This window comes from Coffea arabica, chromosome 11e (assembly GCF_036785885.1).
Source record: "Coffea arabica cultivar ET-39 chromosome 11e, Coffea Arabica ET-39 HiFi, whole genome shotgun sequence".
NCBI lineage: Eukaryota > Viridiplantae > Streptophyta > Magnoliopsida > Gentianales > Rubiaceae > Coffea > Coffea arabica.
Window position 1 is genome coordinate 33,704,617 of NC_092331.1, and position 14,921 is coordinate 33,719,537.

The 14,921-nt window shown below is 42.6% G+C and overlaps 27 non-coding genes and 1 pseudogene across 27 annotated transcripts; all 28 read left to right on the forward strand.

Annotated features, from left to right (window-relative positions):
- The first annotated feature begins 40 nt into the window (after window positions 1-40).
- On the forward strand, window positions 41-159 carry LOC140024165 (5S ribosomal RNA). Its single transcript, XR_011828137.1, has one exon. It is a non-coding gene; the product is annotated as a 5S ribosomal RNA (ribosomal RNA).
- A 416-nt stretch (window positions 160-575) lies between these two features.
- LOC140032544 (5S ribosomal RNA) lies at window positions 576-694 on the forward strand. Its single transcript, XR_011836470.1, has one exon. It is a non-coding gene; the product is annotated as a 5S ribosomal RNA (ribosomal RNA).
- A 416-nt stretch (window positions 695-1,110) lies between these two features.
- LOC140032545 (5S ribosomal RNA) lies at window positions 1,111-1,229 on the forward strand. The gene has a single exon (XR_011836471.1). It is a non-coding gene; the product is annotated as a 5S ribosomal RNA (ribosomal RNA).
- A 416-nt stretch (window positions 1,230-1,645) lies between these two features.
- LOC140032546 (5S ribosomal RNA) lies at window positions 1,646-1,764 on the forward strand. Its single transcript, XR_011836472.1, has one exon. It is a non-coding gene; the product is annotated as a 5S ribosomal RNA (ribosomal RNA).
- A 416-nt stretch (window positions 1,765-2,180) lies between these two features.
- Window positions 2,181-2,299, forward strand: LOC140024166 (5S ribosomal RNA). The gene has a single exon (XR_011828138.1). It is a non-coding gene; the product is annotated as a 5S ribosomal RNA (ribosomal RNA).
- A 416-nt stretch (window positions 2,300-2,715) lies between these two features.
- LOC140024584 (5S ribosomal RNA) lies at window positions 2,716-2,834 on the forward strand. The gene has a single exon (XR_011828560.1). It is a non-coding gene; the product is annotated as a 5S ribosomal RNA (ribosomal RNA).
- A 416-nt stretch (window positions 2,835-3,250) lies between these two features.
- Window positions 3,251-3,369, forward strand: LOC140024167 (5S ribosomal RNA). The gene has a single exon (XR_011828139.1). It is a non-coding gene; the product is annotated as a 5S ribosomal RNA (ribosomal RNA).
- A 416-nt stretch (window positions 3,370-3,785) lies between these two features.
- Window positions 3,786-3,904, forward strand: LOC140032547 (5S ribosomal RNA). Its single transcript, XR_011836473.1, has one exon. It is a non-coding gene; the product is annotated as a 5S ribosomal RNA (ribosomal RNA).
- A 416-nt stretch (window positions 3,905-4,320) lies between these two features.
- LOC140032548 (5S ribosomal RNA) lies at window positions 4,321-4,439 on the forward strand. Its single transcript, XR_011836474.1, has one exon. It is a non-coding gene; the product is annotated as a 5S ribosomal RNA (ribosomal RNA).
- A 417-nt stretch (window positions 4,440-4,856) lies between these two features.
- On the forward strand, window positions 4,857-4,975 carry LOC140024168 (5S ribosomal RNA). The gene has a single exon (XR_011828140.1). It is a non-coding gene; the product is annotated as a 5S ribosomal RNA (ribosomal RNA).
- A 416-nt stretch (window positions 4,976-5,391) lies between these two features.
- On the forward strand, window positions 5,392-5,510 carry LOC140032549 (5S ribosomal RNA). The gene has a single exon (XR_011836475.1). It is a non-coding gene; the product is annotated as a 5S ribosomal RNA (ribosomal RNA).
- A 416-nt stretch (window positions 5,511-5,926) lies between these two features.
- On the forward strand, window positions 5,927-6,045 carry LOC140032551 (5S ribosomal RNA). The gene has a single exon (XR_011836477.1). It is a non-coding gene; the product is annotated as a 5S ribosomal RNA (ribosomal RNA).
- A 416-nt stretch (window positions 6,046-6,461) lies between these two features.
- On the forward strand, window positions 6,462-6,580 carry LOC140022694 (5S ribosomal RNA). Its single transcript, XR_011826673.1, has one exon. It is a non-coding gene; the product is annotated as a 5S ribosomal RNA (ribosomal RNA).
- A 416-nt stretch (window positions 6,581-6,996) lies between these two features.
- Window positions 6,997-7,115, forward strand: LOC140032553 (5S ribosomal RNA). Its single transcript, XR_011836478.1, has one exon. It is a non-coding gene; the product is annotated as a 5S ribosomal RNA (ribosomal RNA).
- Window positions 7,116-7,531: 416 nt separating this feature from the next.
- On the forward strand, window positions 7,532-7,650 carry LOC140032554 (5S ribosomal RNA). Its single transcript, XR_011836479.1, has one exon. It is a non-coding gene; the product is annotated as a 5S ribosomal RNA (ribosomal RNA).
- Window positions 7,651-8,066: 416 nt separating this feature from the next.
- LOC140022695 (5S ribosomal RNA) lies at window positions 8,067-8,185 on the forward strand. The gene has a single exon (XR_011826674.1). It is a non-coding gene; the product is annotated as a 5S ribosomal RNA (ribosomal RNA).
- Window positions 8,186-8,602: 417 nt separating this feature from the next.
- On the forward strand, window positions 8,603-8,721 carry LOC140023242 (5S ribosomal RNA). Its single transcript, XR_011827213.1, has one exon. It is a non-coding gene; the product is annotated as a 5S ribosomal RNA (ribosomal RNA).
- A 416-nt stretch (window positions 8,722-9,137) lies between these two features.
- Window positions 9,138-9,256, forward strand: LOC140022697 (5S ribosomal RNA). The gene has a single exon (XR_011826676.1). It is a non-coding gene; the product is annotated as a 5S ribosomal RNA (ribosomal RNA).
- A 416-nt stretch (window positions 9,257-9,672) lies between these two features.
- LOC140022698 (5S ribosomal RNA) lies at window positions 9,673-9,791 on the forward strand. Its single transcript, XR_011826677.1, has one exon. It is a non-coding gene; the product is annotated as a 5S ribosomal RNA (ribosomal RNA).
- A 417-nt stretch (window positions 9,792-10,208) lies between these two features.
- LOC140032640 (5S ribosomal RNA) lies at window positions 10,209-10,327 on the forward strand. The gene has a single exon (XR_011836565.1). It is a non-coding gene; the product is annotated as a 5S ribosomal RNA (ribosomal RNA).
- Window positions 10,328-10,743: 416 nt separating this feature from the next.
- LOC140022699 (5S ribosomal RNA) lies at window positions 10,744-10,862 on the forward strand. The gene has a single exon (XR_011826678.1). It is a non-coding gene; the product is annotated as a 5S ribosomal RNA (ribosomal RNA).
- A 415-nt stretch (window positions 10,863-11,277) lies between these two features.
- LOC140022700 (5S ribosomal RNA) lies at window positions 11,278-11,396 on the forward strand. The gene has a single exon (XR_011826679.1). It is a non-coding gene; the product is annotated as a 5S ribosomal RNA (ribosomal RNA).
- Window positions 11,397-11,813: 417 nt separating this feature from the next.
- Window positions 11,814-11,932, forward strand: LOC140024543 (5S ribosomal RNA). Its single transcript, XR_011828517.1, has one exon. It is a non-coding gene; the product is annotated as a 5S ribosomal RNA (ribosomal RNA).
- A 415-nt stretch (window positions 11,933-12,347) lies between these two features.
- LOC140022701 (5S ribosomal RNA) lies at window positions 12,348-12,466 on the forward strand. The gene has a single exon (XR_011826680.1). It is a non-coding gene; the product is annotated as a 5S ribosomal RNA (ribosomal RNA).
- Window positions 12,467-12,883: 417 nt separating this feature from the next.
- Window positions 12,884-13,002, forward strand: LOC140024544 (5S ribosomal RNA). The gene has a single exon (XR_011828518.1). It is a non-coding gene; the product is annotated as a 5S ribosomal RNA (ribosomal RNA).
- A 417-nt stretch (window positions 13,003-13,419) lies between these two features.
- LOC140031904 (5S ribosomal RNA) lies at window positions 13,420-13,538 on the forward strand. Its single transcript, XR_011835829.1, has one exon. It is a non-coding gene; the product is annotated as a 5S ribosomal RNA (ribosomal RNA).
- Window positions 13,539-13,954: 416 nt separating this feature from the next.
- Window positions 13,955-14,073, forward strand: LOC140032555 (5S ribosomal RNA). Its single transcript, XR_011836480.1, has one exon. It is a non-coding gene; the product is annotated as a 5S ribosomal RNA (ribosomal RNA).
- A 416-nt stretch (window positions 14,074-14,489) lies between these two features.
- LOC140025137 (5S ribosomal RNA) lies at window positions 14,490-14,608 on the forward strand (annotated as a pseudogene).
- The last annotated feature ends 313 nt before the right edge of the window (window positions 14,609-14,921 follow it).

The following is a 14,921-nucleotide window of genomic DNA, read 5'->3' on the forward strand; positions in this document are numbered from 1 at the left end:
GACGGGGTAGTTTAAAAGAATAAAGCGAAAGGAATATGGCGGGTGCGATCATACCAGCACTAATGCACCAGATCCCATCAGAACTTCGAAATTAAGCGTGTTTGGGCGAGAGTAGTACTTGGATTGGTGACCCCTTGGGAAGTCCTCGTGTTGCACCCCTCTCTTTTTTGTTTCGAAATCCAAATTTCCTATTCGTTCTTTATCCTGTAGTAATTTAGCTCCGTCGGAACGATTGCTTAATATTTTGCTTCTTGTCGAAGGGTGAAGGAGGATCTGAAGGCGCGAGACAAATCAGGAACGGTACGGCTCGATCAAAGCCCGGATCGTCGATCAAATTTGTCGGCGCAAATGTATCAGCGCAAGCGTGAAGGATTGATTTCATGATAATGTAGAGTTGCGGGATGATGGAAAAAAACAGGGGGCAAATCAATAACAAAAAAAATTATGAAAGCAAATAAATAAAAGGATAATAGGAAAATGCTTGAATTGACGCTTAAAATGAATTTCGGTCTAGAAAAGCCACACTGCTTCGCAGGACGGGGTAGTTTAAAAGAATAAAGCGAAAGGAACATGGCGGGTGCGATCATACCAGCACTAATGCACCGGATCCCATCAGAACTCCGAAGTTAAGCATGCTTGGGCGAGAGTAGTGCTAGGATGGGTGACCCCCTGGGAATTCCTCTTGTTGCACCCCTCTCTTTTTTGTTTCGAAATTCAAATTTTCTATTCGTTCTTTATCCTGTAGTAATTTAGCTCCGTCGGAACGATTGCTTAATATTTTGCTTCTTGTCGAAGCGTGAAGGAGGATCTGAAGGCGCGAGACAAATCAGGAACGGTACGGCTCGATCAAAGCCCGGATCGTCGCTCAAATTTGTCGGCGCTAATGTATCAGTGCAAGCGTGAAGGATTGATTTCATGATAATGTAGAGTTGCGGGATGATGGAAAAAAACAGGGGGCAAATCAATAACAAAAAAAATTATGAAAGCAAATAAATAAAAGGATAATAGGAAAATGCTTGAATTCACGCTTAAAATGAATTTCGGTCTAGAAAAGCCACACTGCTTCGCAGGACGGGGTAGTTTAAAAGAATAAAGCGAAAGGAACATGGCGGGTGCGATCATACCAGCACTAATGCACCGGATCCCATCAGAACTCCGAAGTTAAGCATGCTTGGGCGAGAGTAGTGCTAGGATGGGTGACCCCCTGGGAATTCCTCTTGTTGCACCCCTCTCTTTTTTGTTTCGAAATTCAAATTTTCTATTCGTTCTTTATCCTGTAGTAATTTAGCTCCGTCGGAACGATTGCTTAATATTTTGCTTCTTGTCGAAGCGTGAAGGAGGATCTGAAGGCGCGAGACAAATCAGGAACGGTACGGCTCGATCAAAGCCCGGATCGTCGATCAAATTTGTCGGCGCAAATGTATCAGCGCAAGCGTGAAGGATTGATTTCATGATAATGTAGAGTTGCGGGATGATGGAAAAAAACAGGGGGCAAATCAATAACAAAAAAAATTATGAAAGCAAATAAATAAAAGGATAATAGGAAAATGCTTGAATTGACGCTTAAAATGAATTTCGGTCTAGAAAAGCCACACTGCTTCGCAGGACGGGGTAGTTTAAAAGAATAAAGCGAAAGGAACATGGCGGGTGCGATCATACCAGCACTAATGCACCGGATCCCATCAGAACTCCGAAGTTAAGCATGCTTGGGCGAGAGTAGTGCTAGGATGGGTGACCCCCTGGGAATTCCTCTTGTTGCACCCCTCTCTTTTTTGTTTCGAAATTCAAATTTTCTATTCGTTCTTTATCCTGTAGTAATTTAGCTCCGTCGGAACGATTGCTTAATATTTTGCTTCTTGTCGAAGCGTGAAGGAGGATCTGAAGGCGCGAGACAAATCAGGAACGGTACGGCTCGATCAAAGCCCGGATCGTCGCTCAAATTTGTCGGCGCAAATGTATCAGTGCAAGCGTGAAGGATTGATTTCATGATAATGTAGAGTTGCGGGATGATGGAAAAAAACAGGGGGCAAATCAATAACAAAAAAAATTATGAAAGCAAATAAATAAAAGGATAATAGGAAAATGCTTGAATTCACGCTTAAAATGAATTTCGGTCTAGAAAAGCCACACTGCTTCGCAGGATGGGGTAGTTTAAAAGAATAAAGCGAAAGGAATATGGCGGGTGCGATCATACCAGCACTAATGCACCAGATCCCATCAGAACTTCGAAATTAAGCGTGTTTGGGCGAGAGTAGTACTTGGATTGGTGACCCCTTGGGAAGTCCTCGTGTTGCACCCCTCTCTTTTTTGTTTCGAAATCCAAATTTCCTATTCGTTCTTTATCCTGTAGTAATTTAGCTCCGTCGGAACGATTGCTTAATATTTTGCTTCTTGTCGAAGGGTGAAGGAGGATCTGAAGGCGCGAGACAAATCAGGAACGGTACGGCTCGATCAAAGCCCGGATCGTCGATCAAATTTGTCGGCGCAAATGTATCAGCGCAAGCGTGAAGGATTGATTTCATGATAATGTAGAGTTGCGGGATGATGGAAAAAAACAGGGGGCAAATCAATAACAAAAAAAATTATGAAAGCAAATAAATAAAAGGATAATAGGAAAATGCTTGAATTGACGCTTAAAATGAATTTCGGTCTAGAAAAGCCACACTGCTTCGCAGGACGGGGTAGTTTAAAAGAATAAAGCGAAAGGAATATGGCGGGTGCGATCATACCAGCACAAATGCACCGGATCCCATCAGAACTTCGAAATTAAGCGTGTTTGGGTGAGAGTAGTACTTGGATTGGTGACCCCTTGGGAAGTCCTCGTGTTGCACCCCTCTCTTTTTTGTTTCGAAATCCAAATTTCCTATTCGTTCTTTATCCTGTAGTAATTTAGCTCCGTCGGAATGATTGCTTAATATTTTGCTTCTTGTCGAAGGGTGAAGGAGGATCTGAAGGCGCGAGACAAATCAGGAACGGTACGGCTCGATCAAAGCCCGGATCGTCGATCAAATTTGTCGGCGCAAATGTATCAGCGCAAGCGTGAAGGATTGATTTCATGATAATGTAGAGTTGCGGGATGATGGAAAAAAACAGGGGGCAAATCAATAACAAAAAAAATTATGAAAGCAAATAAATAAAAGGATAATAGGAAAATGCTTGAATTGACGCTTAAAATGAATTTCGGTCTAGAAAAGCCACACTGCTTCGCAGGACGGGGTAGTTTAAAAGAATAAAGTGAAAGGAATATGGCGGGTGCGATCATACCAGCACTAATGCACCAGATCCCATCAGAACTTCGAAATTAAGCGTGTTTGGGCGAGAGTAGTACTTGGATTGGTGACCCCTTGGGAAGTCCTCGTGTTGCACCCCTCTCTTTTTTGTTTCGAAATCCAAATTTCCTATTCGTTCTTTATCCTGTAGTAATTTAGCTCCGTCGGAACGATTGCTTAATATTTTGCTTCTTGTCGAAGGGTGAAGGAGGATCAGAAGGCGCGAGACAAATCAGGAACGGTACGGCTCGATCAAAGCCCGGATCGTCGATCAAATTTGTCGGCGCAAATGTATCAGCGCAAGCGTGAAGGATTGATTTCATGATAATGTAGAGTTGCGGGATGATGGAAAAAAACAGGGGGCAAATCAATAACAAAAAAAATTATGAAAGCAAATAAATAAAAGGATAATAGGAAAATGCTTGAATTGACGCTTAAAATGAATTTCGGTCTAGAAAAGCCACACTGCTTCGCAGGACGGGGTAGTTTAAAAGAATAAAGCGAAAGGAACATGGCGGGTGCGATCATACCAGCACTAATGCACCGGATCCCATCAGAACTCCGAAGTTAAGCATGCTTGGGCGAGAGTAGTGCTAGGATGGGTGACCCCCTGGGAATTCCTCTTGTTGCACCCCTCTCTTTTTTGTTTCGAAATTCAAATTTTCTATTCGTTCTTTATCCTGTAGTAATTTAGCTCCGTCGGAACGATTGCTTAATATTTTGCTTCTTGTCGAAGCGTGAAGGAGGATCTGAAGGTGCGAGACAAATCAGGAACGGTACGGCTCGATCAAAGCCCGGATCGTCGCTCAAATTTGTCGGCGCAAATGTATCAGTGCAAGCGTGAAGGATTGATTTCATGATAATGTAGAGTTGCGGGATGATGGAAAAAAACAGGGGGCAAATCAATAACAAAAAAAATTATGAAAGCAAATAAATAAAAGGATAATAGGAAAATGCTTGAATTGACGCTTAAAATGAATTTCGGTCTAGAAAAGCCACACTGCTTCGCAGGACGGGGTAGTTTAAAAGAATAAAGCGAAAGGAACATGGCGGGTGCGATCATACCAGCACTAATGCACCGGATCCCATCAGAACTCCGAAGTTAAGCATGCTTGGGCGAGAGTAGTGCTAGGATGGGTGACCCCCTGGGAATTCCTCTTGTTGCACCCCTCTCTTTTTTGTTTCGAAATTCAAATTTTCTATTCGTTCTTTATCCTGTAGTAATTTAGCTCCGTCGGAACGATTGCTTAATATTTTGCTTCTTGTCGAAGCGTGAAGGAGGATCTGAAGGTGCGAGACAAATCAGGAACGGTACGGCTCGATCAAAGCCCGGATCGTCGCTCAAATTTATCGGCGCAAATGTATCAGCGCAAGCGTGAAGGATTGATTTCATGATAATTTAGAGTTGCGGGATGATGGAAAAAAACAGGGGGCAAATCAATAACAAAAAAAAAATATGAAAGCAAATAAATAAAAGGATAATAGGAAAATGCTTGAATTGACGCTTAAAATGAATTTCGGTCTAGAAAAGCCACACTGCTTCGCAGGACGGGGTAGTTTAAAAGAATAAAGTGAAAGGAATATGGCGGGTGCGATCATACCAGCACTAATGCACCAGATCCCATCAGAACTTCGAAATTAAGCGTGTTTGGGCGAGAGTAGTACTTGGATTGGTGACCCCTTGGGAAGTCCTCGTGTTGCACCCCTCTCTTTTTTGTTTCGAAATCCAAATTTCCTATTCGTTCTTTATCCTGTAGTAATTTAGCTCCGTCGGAACGATTGCTTAATATTTTGCTTCTTGTCGAAGGGTGAAGGAGGATCAGAAGGCGCGAGACAAATCAGGAACGGTACGGCTCGATCAAAGCCCGGATCGTCGATCAAATTTGTCGGCGCAAATGTATCAGCGCAAGCGTGAAGGATTGATTTCATGATAATGTAGAGTTGCGGGATGATGGAAAAAAACAGGGGGCAAATCAATAACAAAAAAAATTATGAAAGCAAATAAATAAAAGGATAATAGGAAAATGCTTGAATTGACGCTTAAAATGAATTTCGGTCTAGAAAAGCCACACTGCTTCGCAGGACGGGGTAGTTTAAAAGAATAAAGCGAAAGGAACATGGCGGGTGCGATCATACCAGCACTAATGCACCGGATCCCATCAGAACTCCGAAGTTAAGCATGCTTGGGCGAGAGTAGTGCTAGGATGGGTGACCCCCTGGGAATTCCTCTTGTTGCACCCCTCTCTTTTTTGTTTCGAAATTCAAATTTTCTATTCGTTCTTTATCCTGTAGTAATTTAGCTCCGTCGGAACGATTGCTTAATATTTTGCTTCTTGTCGAAGCGTGAAGGAGGATCTGAAGGTGCGAGACAAATCAGGAACGGTACGGCTCGATCAAAGCCCGGATCGTCGCTCAAATTTGTCGGCGCAAATGTATCAGTGCAAGCGTGAAGGATTGATTTCATGATAATGTAGAGTTGCGGGATGATGGAAAAAAACAGGGGGCAAATCAATAACAAAAAAAATTATGAAAGCAAATAAATAAAAGGATAATAGGAAAATGCTTGAATTGACGCTTAAAATGAATTTCGGTCTAGAAAAGCCACACTGCTTCGCAGGACGGGGTAGTTTAAAAGAATAAAGCGAAAGGAACATGGCGGGTGCGATCATACCAGCACTAATGCACCGGATCCCATCAGAACTCCGAAGTTAAGCATGCTTGGGCGAGAGTAGTGCTAGGATGGGTGACCCCCTGGGAATTCCTCTTGTTGCACCCCTCTCTTTTTTGTTTCGAAATTCAAATTTTCTATTCGTTCTTTATCCTGTAGTAATTTAGCTCCGTCGGAACGATTGCTTAATATTTTGCTTCTTGTCGAAGCGTGAAGGAGGATCTGAAGGTGCGAGACAAATCAGGAACGGTACGGCTCGATCAAAGCCCGGATCGTCGCTCAAATTTGTCGGCGCAAATGTATCAGTGCAAGCGTGAAGGATTGATTTCATGATAATGTAGAGTTGCGGGATGATGGAAAAAAACAGGGGGCAAATCAATAACAAAAAAAATTATGAAAGCAAATAAATAAAAGGATAATAGGAAAATGCTTGAATTGACGCTTAAAATGAATTTCGGTCTAGAAAAGCCACACTGCTTCGCAGGACGGGGTAGTTTAAAAGAATAAAGCGAAAGGAATATGGCGGGTGCGATCATACCAGCACTAATGCACCGGATCCCATCAGAACTTCGAAATTAAGCGTGTTTGGGCGAGAGTAGTACTTGGATTGGTGACCCCCTGGGAAGTCCTCGTGTTGCACCCCTCTCTTTTTTGTTTCGAAATCCAAATTTCCTATTCGTTCTTTATCCTGTAGTAATTTAGCTCCGTCGGAACGATTGCTTAATATTTTGCTTCTTGTCGAAGGGTGAAGGAGGATCAGAAGGCGCGAGACAAATCAGGAACGGTACGGCTCGATCAAAGCCCGGATCGTCGATCAAATTTGTCGGCGCAAATGTATCAGCGCAAGCGTGAAGGATTGATTTCATGATAATGTAGAGTTGCGGGATGATGGAAAAAAACAGGGGGCAAATCAATAACAAAAAAAATTATGAAAGCAAATAAATAAAAGGATAATAGGAAAATGCTTGAATTGACGCTTAAAATGAATTTCGGTCTAGAAAAGCCACACTGCTTCGCAGGACGGGGTAGTTTAAAAGAATAAAGCGAAAGGAACATGGCGGGTGCGATCATACCAGCACTAATGCACCGGATCCCATCAGAACTCCGAAGTTAAGCATGCTTGGGCGAGAGTAGTGCTAGGATGGGTGACCCCCTGGGAATTCCTCTTGTTGCACCCCTCTCTTTTTTGTTTCGAAATTCAAATTTTCTATTCGTTCTTTATCCTGTAGTAATTTAGCTCCGTCGGAACGATTGCTTAATATTTTGCTTCTTGTCGAAGCGTGAAGGAGGATCTGAAGGTGCGAGACAAATCAGGAACGGTACGGCTCGATCAAAGCCCGGATCGTCGCTCAAATTTGTCGGCGCAAATGTATCAGTGCAAGCGTGAAGGATTGATTTCATGATAATGTAGAGTTGCGGGATGATGGAAAAAAACAGGGGGCAAATCAATAACAAAAAAAATTATGAAAGCAAATAAATAAAAGGATAATAGGAAAATGCTTGAATTGACGCTTAAAATGAATTTCGGTCTAGAAAAGCCACACTGCTTCGCAGGACGGGGTAGTTTAAAAGAATAAAGCGAAAGGAACATGGCGGGTGCGATCATACCAGCACTAATGCACCGGATCCCATCAGAACTCCGAAGTTAAGCATGCTTGGGCGAGAGTAGTGCTAGGATGGGTGACCCCCTGGGAATTCCTCTTGTTGCACCCCTCTCTTTTTTGTTTCGAAATTCAAATTTTCTATTCGTTCTTTATCCTGTAGTAATTTAGCTCCGTCGGAACGATTGCTTAATATTTTGCTTCTTGTCGAAGCGTGAAGGAGGATCTGAAGGTGCGAGACAAATCAGGAACGGTACGGCTCGATCAAAGCCCGGATCGTCGCTCAAATTTGTCGGCGCAAATGTATCAGTGCAAGCGTGAAGGATTGATTTCATGATAATGTAGAGTTGCGGGATGATGGAAAAAAACAGGGGGCAAATCAATAACAAAAAAAATTATGAAAGCAAATAAATAAAAGGATAATAGGAAAATGCTTGAATTGACGCTTAAAATGAATTTCGGTCTAGAAAAGCCACACTGCTTCGCAGGACGGGGTAGTTTAAAAGAATAAAGCGAAAGGAATATGGCGGGTGCGATCATACCAGCACTAATGCACCGGATCCCATCAGAACTTCGAAATTAAGCGTGTTTGGGCGAGAGTAGTACTTGGATTGGTGACCCCCTGGGAAGTCCTCGTGTTGCACCCCTCTCTTTTTTGTTTCGAAATCCAAATTTCCTATTCGTTCTTTATCCTGTAGTAATTTAGGTCCTTCGGAACGATTGCTTTATATTTTGCTTCTTCTCGAAGCATGAAGGCGGATCTGAAGACGCGAGACAAATCAGGAACGGTACGGCTCGATCAAAGCCCGGATCGTCGCTCAAATTTATCGGCGCAAATGTATCAGCGCAAGCGTGAAGGATTGATTTCATGATAATTTAGAGTTGCGGGATGATGGAAAAAAACAGGGGGCAAATCAATAACAAAAAAAAAATATGAAAGCAAATAAATAAAAGGATAACAGGAAAATGCTTGAATTGACGCTTAAAATGAATTTCGGTCTAGAAAAGCCACACTGCTTCGCAGGACGGGGTAGTTTAAAAGAATAAAGCGAAAGGAACATGGCGGGTGCGATCATACCAGCACTAATGCACCAGATCCCATCAGAACTCCGAAGTTAAGCATGCTTGGGCGAGAGTAGTGCTAGGATGGGTGACCCCCTGGGAATTCCTCTTGTTGCACCCCTCTCTTTTTTGTTTCGAAATTCAAATTTTCTATTCGTTCTTTATCCTGTAGTAATTTAGCTCCGTCGGAACGATTGCTTAATATTTTGCTTCTTGTCGAAGAGTGAAGGAGGATTTGAAGGCGCGAGACAAATCAGGAACGGTACGGCTCGATCAAAGCCCGGATCGTCGCTCAAATTTGTCGGCGCAAATGTATCAGCGCAAGCGTGAAGGATTGATTTCATGATAATGTAGAGTTGCGGGATGATGAAAAAAAACAGGGGGCAAATCAATAACAAAAAAAATTATGAAAGCAAATAAATAAAAGGATAATAGGAAAATGCTTGAATTGACGCTTAAAATGAATTTTGGTCTAGAAAAGCCACACTGCTTCGCAGGACGGGGTAGTTTAAAAGAATAAAGCGAAAGGAATATGGCGGGTGCGATCATACCAGCACTAATGCACCGGATCCCATCAGAACTTCGAAATTAAGCGTGTTTGGGCGAGAGTAGTACTTGGATTGGTGACCCCCTGGGAAGTCCTCGTGTTGCACCCCTCTCTTTTTTGTTTCGAAATCCAAATTTCCTATTCGTTCTTTATCCTGTAGTAATTTAGCTCCGTCGGAACGATTGCTTAATATTTTGCTTCTTTTCGAAGGGTGAAGGAGGATCTGAAGGCGCGAGACAAATCAGGAACGGTACGGCTCGATCAAAGCCCGGATCGTCGTTCAAATTTGTCGGCGCAAATGTATCAGCGCAAGCGTGAAGGATTGATTTCATGATAATGTAGAGTTGCGGGATGATGGAAAAAAACAGGGGGCATATCAATAACAAAAAAAATTATGAAAGCAAATAAATAAAAGGATAATAGGAAAATGCTTGAATTGACGCTTAAAATGAATTTCGGTCTAGAAAAGCCACACTGCTTCGCAGGACGGGGTAGTTTAAAAGAATAAAGCGAAAGGAATATGGCGGGTGCGATCATACCAGCACTAATGCACCGGATCCCATCAGAACTTCGAAATTAAGCGTGTTTGGGCGAGAGTAGTACTTGGATTGGTGACCCCCTGGGAAGTCCTCGTGTTGCACCCCTCTCTTTTTTGTTTCGAAATCCAAATTTCCTATTCGTTCTTTATCCTGTAGTAATTTAGCTCCGTCGGAACGATTGCTTAATATTTTGCTTCTTGTCGAAGCGTGAAGGAGGATCTGAAGGCGCGAGACAAATCAGGAACGGTACGGCTCGATCAAAGCCCGGATCGTCGCTCAAATTTGTCGGCGCAAATGTATCACCGCAAGCGTGAAGGATTGATTTCATGATAATTTAGAGTTGCGGGATGATGGAAAAAAACAGGGGGCAAATCAATAACAAAAAAAAAATATGAAAGCAAATAAATAAAAGGATAATAGGAAAATGCTTGAATTGACGCTTAAAATGAATTTCGGTCTAGAAAAGCCACACTGCTTCGCAGGACGGGGTAGTTTAAAAGAATAAAGCGAAAGGAACATGGCGGGTGCGATCATACCAGCACTAATGCACCGGATCCCATCAGAACTCCGAAGTTAAGCCTGCTTGGGCGAGAGTAGTGCTAGGATGGGTGACCCCCTGGGAATTCCTCTTGTTGCACCCCTCTCTTTTTTGTTTCGAAATTCAAATTTTCTATTCGTTCTTTATCCTGTAGTAATTTAGCTCCGTCGGAACGATTGCTTAATATTTTGCTTCTTGTCGAAGCGTGAAGGAGGATCTGAAGGCGCGAGACAAATCAGGAACGGTACGGCTCGATCAAAGCCCGGATCGTCGCTCAAATTTGTCGGCGCAAATGTATCAGCGCAAGCGTGAAGGATTGATTTCATGATAATGTAGAGTTGCGGGATGATGGAAAAAAACAGGGGGCAAATCAATAACAAAAAAAATTATGAAAGCAAATAAATAAAAGGATAATAGGAAAATGCTTGAATTGACGCTTAAAATGAATTTCGGTCTAGAAAAGCCACACTGCTTCGCAGGACGGGGTAGTTTAAAAGAATAAAGCGAAAGGAATATGGCGGGTGCGATCATACCAGCACTAATGCACCGGATCCCATCAGAACTTCGAAATTAAGCGTGTTTGGGCGAGAGTAGTACTTGGATTGGTGACCCCCTGGGAAGTCCTCGTGTTGCACCCCTCTCTTTTTTGTTTCGAAATCCAAATTTCCTATTCGTTCTTTATCCTGTAGTAATTTAGCTCCGTCGGAACGATTGCTTAATATTTTGCTTCTTGTCGAAGGGTGAAGGAGGATCTGAAGGCGCGAGACAAATCAGGAACGGTACGGCTCGATCAAAGCCCGGATCGTCGATCAAATTTGTCGGCGCAAATGTATCAGCGCAAGCGTGAAGGATTGATTTCATGATAATGTAGAGTTGCGGGATGATGGAAAAAAACAGGGGGCAAATCAATAAAAAAAAAATTATGAAAGCAAATAAATAAAAGGATAATAGGAAAATGCTTGAATTGACGCTTAAAATGAATTTCGGTCTAGAAAAGCCACACTGCTTCGCAGGACGGGGTAGTTTAAAAGAATAAAGCGAAAGGAATATGGCGGGTGCGATCATACCAGCACTAATGCACCGGATCCCATCAGAACTTCGAAATTAAGCGTGTTTGGGCGAGAGTAGTACTTGGATTGGTGACCCCCTGGGAAGTCCTCGTGTTGCACCCCTCTCTTTTTTGTTTCGAAATCCAAATTTCCTATTCTTCCTTTATCCTGTAGTAATTTAGCTCCGTCGGAACGATTGCTTAATATTTTGCTTCTTGTCGAAGCGTGAAGGAGGATCTGAAGGCGCGAGACAAATCAGGAACGGTACGGCTCGATCAAAGCCCGGATCGTCGCTCAAATTTGTCGGCGCAAATGTATCAGCGCAAGCGTGAAGGATTGATTTCATGATAATTTAGAGTTGCGGGATGATGGAAAAAAACAGGGGGCAAATCAATAACAAAAAAAAAATATGAAAGCAAATAAATAAAAGGATAATAGGAAAATGCTTGAATTGACGCTTAAAATGAATTTCGGTCTATAAAAGCCACACTGCTTCGCAGGACGGGGTAGTTTAAAAGAATAAAGCGAAAGGAATATGGCGGGTGCGATCATACCAGCACTAATGCACCGGATCCCATCAGAACATCGAAATTAAGCGTGTTTGGGCGAGAGTAGTACTTGGATTGGTGACCCCCTGGGAAGTCCTCGTGTTGCACCCCTCTCTTTTTTGTTTCGAAATCCAAATTTCCTTTTCGTTCTTTATCCAGTAGTAATTTAGCTCCGTCGGAACAATTGCTTAATATTTTGCTTCTTGTCGAAGGGTGAAGGAGGATCTGAAGGCGCGAGACAAATCAGGAACGGTACGGCTCGATCAAAGCCCGGATCGTCGATCAAATTTGTCGGCGCAAATGTATCAGCGCAAGCGTGAAGGATTGATTTCATGATAATGTAGAGTTGCGGGATGATGGAAAAAAACAGGGGGCAAATCAATAAAAAAAAAATTATGAAAGCAAATAAATAAAAGGATAATAGGAAAATGCTTGAATTGACGCTTAAAATGAATTTCGGTCTAGAAAAGCCACACTGCTTCGCAGGACGGGGTAGTTTAAAAGAATAAAGCGAAAGGAATATGGCGGGTGCGATCATACCAGCACTAATGCACCGGATCCCATCAGAACTTCGAAATTAAGCGTGTTTGGGCGAGAGTAGTACTTGGATTGGTGACCCCCTGGGAAGTCCTCGTGTTGCACCCCTCTCTTTTTTGTTTCGAAATCCAAATTTCCTATTCTTCCTTTATCCTGTAGTAATTTAGCTCCGTCGGAACGATTGCTTAATATTTTGCTTCTTGTCGAAGCGTGAAGGAGGATCTGAAGGCGCGAGACAAATCAGGAACGGTACGGCTCGATCAAAGCCCGGATCGTCGCTCAAATTTGTCGGCGCAAATGTATCAGCGCAAGCGTGAAGGATTGATTTCATGATAATTTAGAGTTGCGGGATGATGGAAAAAAACAGGGGGCAAATCAATAACAAAAAAAAAATATGAAAGCAAATAAATAAAAGGATAATAGGAAAATGCTTGAATTGACGCTTAAAATGAATTTCGGTCTATAAAAGCCACACTGCTTCGCAGGACGGGGTAGTTTAAAAGAATAAAGCGAAAGGAATATGGCGGGTGCGATCATACCAGCACTAATGCACCGGATCCCATCAGAACATCGAAATTAAGCGTGTTTGGGCGAGAGTAGTACTTGGATTGGTGACCCCCTGGGAAGTCCTCGTGTTGCACCCCTCTCTTTTTTGTTTCGAAATCCAAATTTCCTTTTCGTTCTTTATCCAGTAGTAATTTAGCTCCGTCGGAACAATTGCTTAATATTTTGCTTCTTGTCGAAGCGTGAAGGAGGATCTGAAGGCGCGAGACAAATCAGGAACGGTACGGCTCGATCAAAGCCTGGATCGTCGCTCAAATTTGTCGGCGCAAATGTATCAGCGCAAGCGTGAAGGATTGATTTCATCATAATTTAGAGTTGCGGGATGATGGAAAAAAACAGGGGGCAAATCAATAACAAAAAAAAAATATGAAAGCAAATAAATAAAAGGATAATAGGAAAATGCTTGAATTGACGCTTAAAATGAATTTCGGTCTAGAAAAGCCACACTGCTTCGCAGGACGGGGTAGTTTAAAAGAATAAAGCGAAAGGAACATGGCGGGTGCGATCATACCAGCACTAATGCACCGGATCCCATCAGAACTCCGAAGTTAAGCATGCTTGGGCGAGAGTAGTACTAGGATGGGTGACCCCCTGGGAATTCCTCTTGTTGCACCCCTCTCTTTTTTGTTTCGAAATTCAAATTTTCTATTCGTTCTTTATCCTGTAGTAATTTAGGTCCTTCGGAACGATTGCTTTATATTTTGCTTCTTCTCGAAGCATGAAGGCGGATCTGAAGGAGCGAGACAAATCAGGAACGGTACGGCTCGATCAAAGCCCGGATCGTCGCTCAAATTTGTCGGCGCAAATGTATCAGCGCAAGCGTGAAGGATTGATTTCATGATAATTTAGAGTTGCGGGATGATGGAAAAAAACAGGGGGCAAATCAATAACAAAAAAAATTATGAAAGCAAATAAATAAAAGGATAATAGGAAAATGCTTGAATTGACGCTTAAAATGAATTTCGGTCTAGAAAAGCCACACTGCTTCGCAGGACGGGGTAGTTTAAAAGAATAAAGCGAAAGGAACATGGCGGGTGCGATCATACCAGCACTAATGCACCGGATCCCATCAGAACTCCGAAGTTAAGCATGCTTGGGCGAGAGTAGTGCTAGGATGGGTGACCCCCTGGGAATTCCTCTTGTTGCACCCCTCTCTTTTTTGTTTCGAAATTCAAATTTTCTATTCGTTCTTTATCCTGTAGTAATTTAGCTCCGTCGGAACGATTGCTTAATATTTTGCTTCTTGTCGAAGCGTGAAGGAGGATCTGAAGGTGCGAGACAAATCAGGAACGGTACGGCTCGATCAAAGCCCGGATCGTCGCTCAAATTTGTCGGCGCAAATGTATCAGTGCAAGCGTGAAGGATTGATTTCATGATAATGTAGAGTTGCGGGATGATGGAAAAAAACAGGGGGCAAATCAATAACAAAAAAAATTATGAAAGCAAATAAATAAAAGGATAATAGGAAAATGCTTGAATTGACGCTTAAAATGAATTTCGGTCTAGAAAAGCCACACTGCTTCGCAGAATGGGGTAGTTTAAAAGAATAAAGCGAAAGGAATATGGCGGGTGCGATCATACAAGCACTAATGCACCAGATCCTATCAGAACTTCGAAATTAAGCGTGTTTGGGCGAGAGTAGTACTTGGATTGGTGACCCCTTGGGAAGTCCTCGTGTTGCACCCCTCTCTTTTTTGTTTCGAAATCCAAATTTCCTATTCGTTCTTTATCCTGTAGTAATTTAGCTCCGTCGGAACGATTGCTTAATATTTTGCTTCTTGTCGAAGGGTGAAGGAGGATCTGAAGGCGCGAGACAAATCAGGAACGGTACGGCTCGATCAAAGCCCGGATCGTCGATCAAATTTGTCGGCGCAAATGTATCAGCGCAAGCGTGAAGGATTGATTTCATGATAATGTAGAGTTGCGGGATGATGGAAAAAAACAGGGGGCAAATCAATAACAAAAAAAATTATGAAAGCAAATAAATAAAAGGATAATA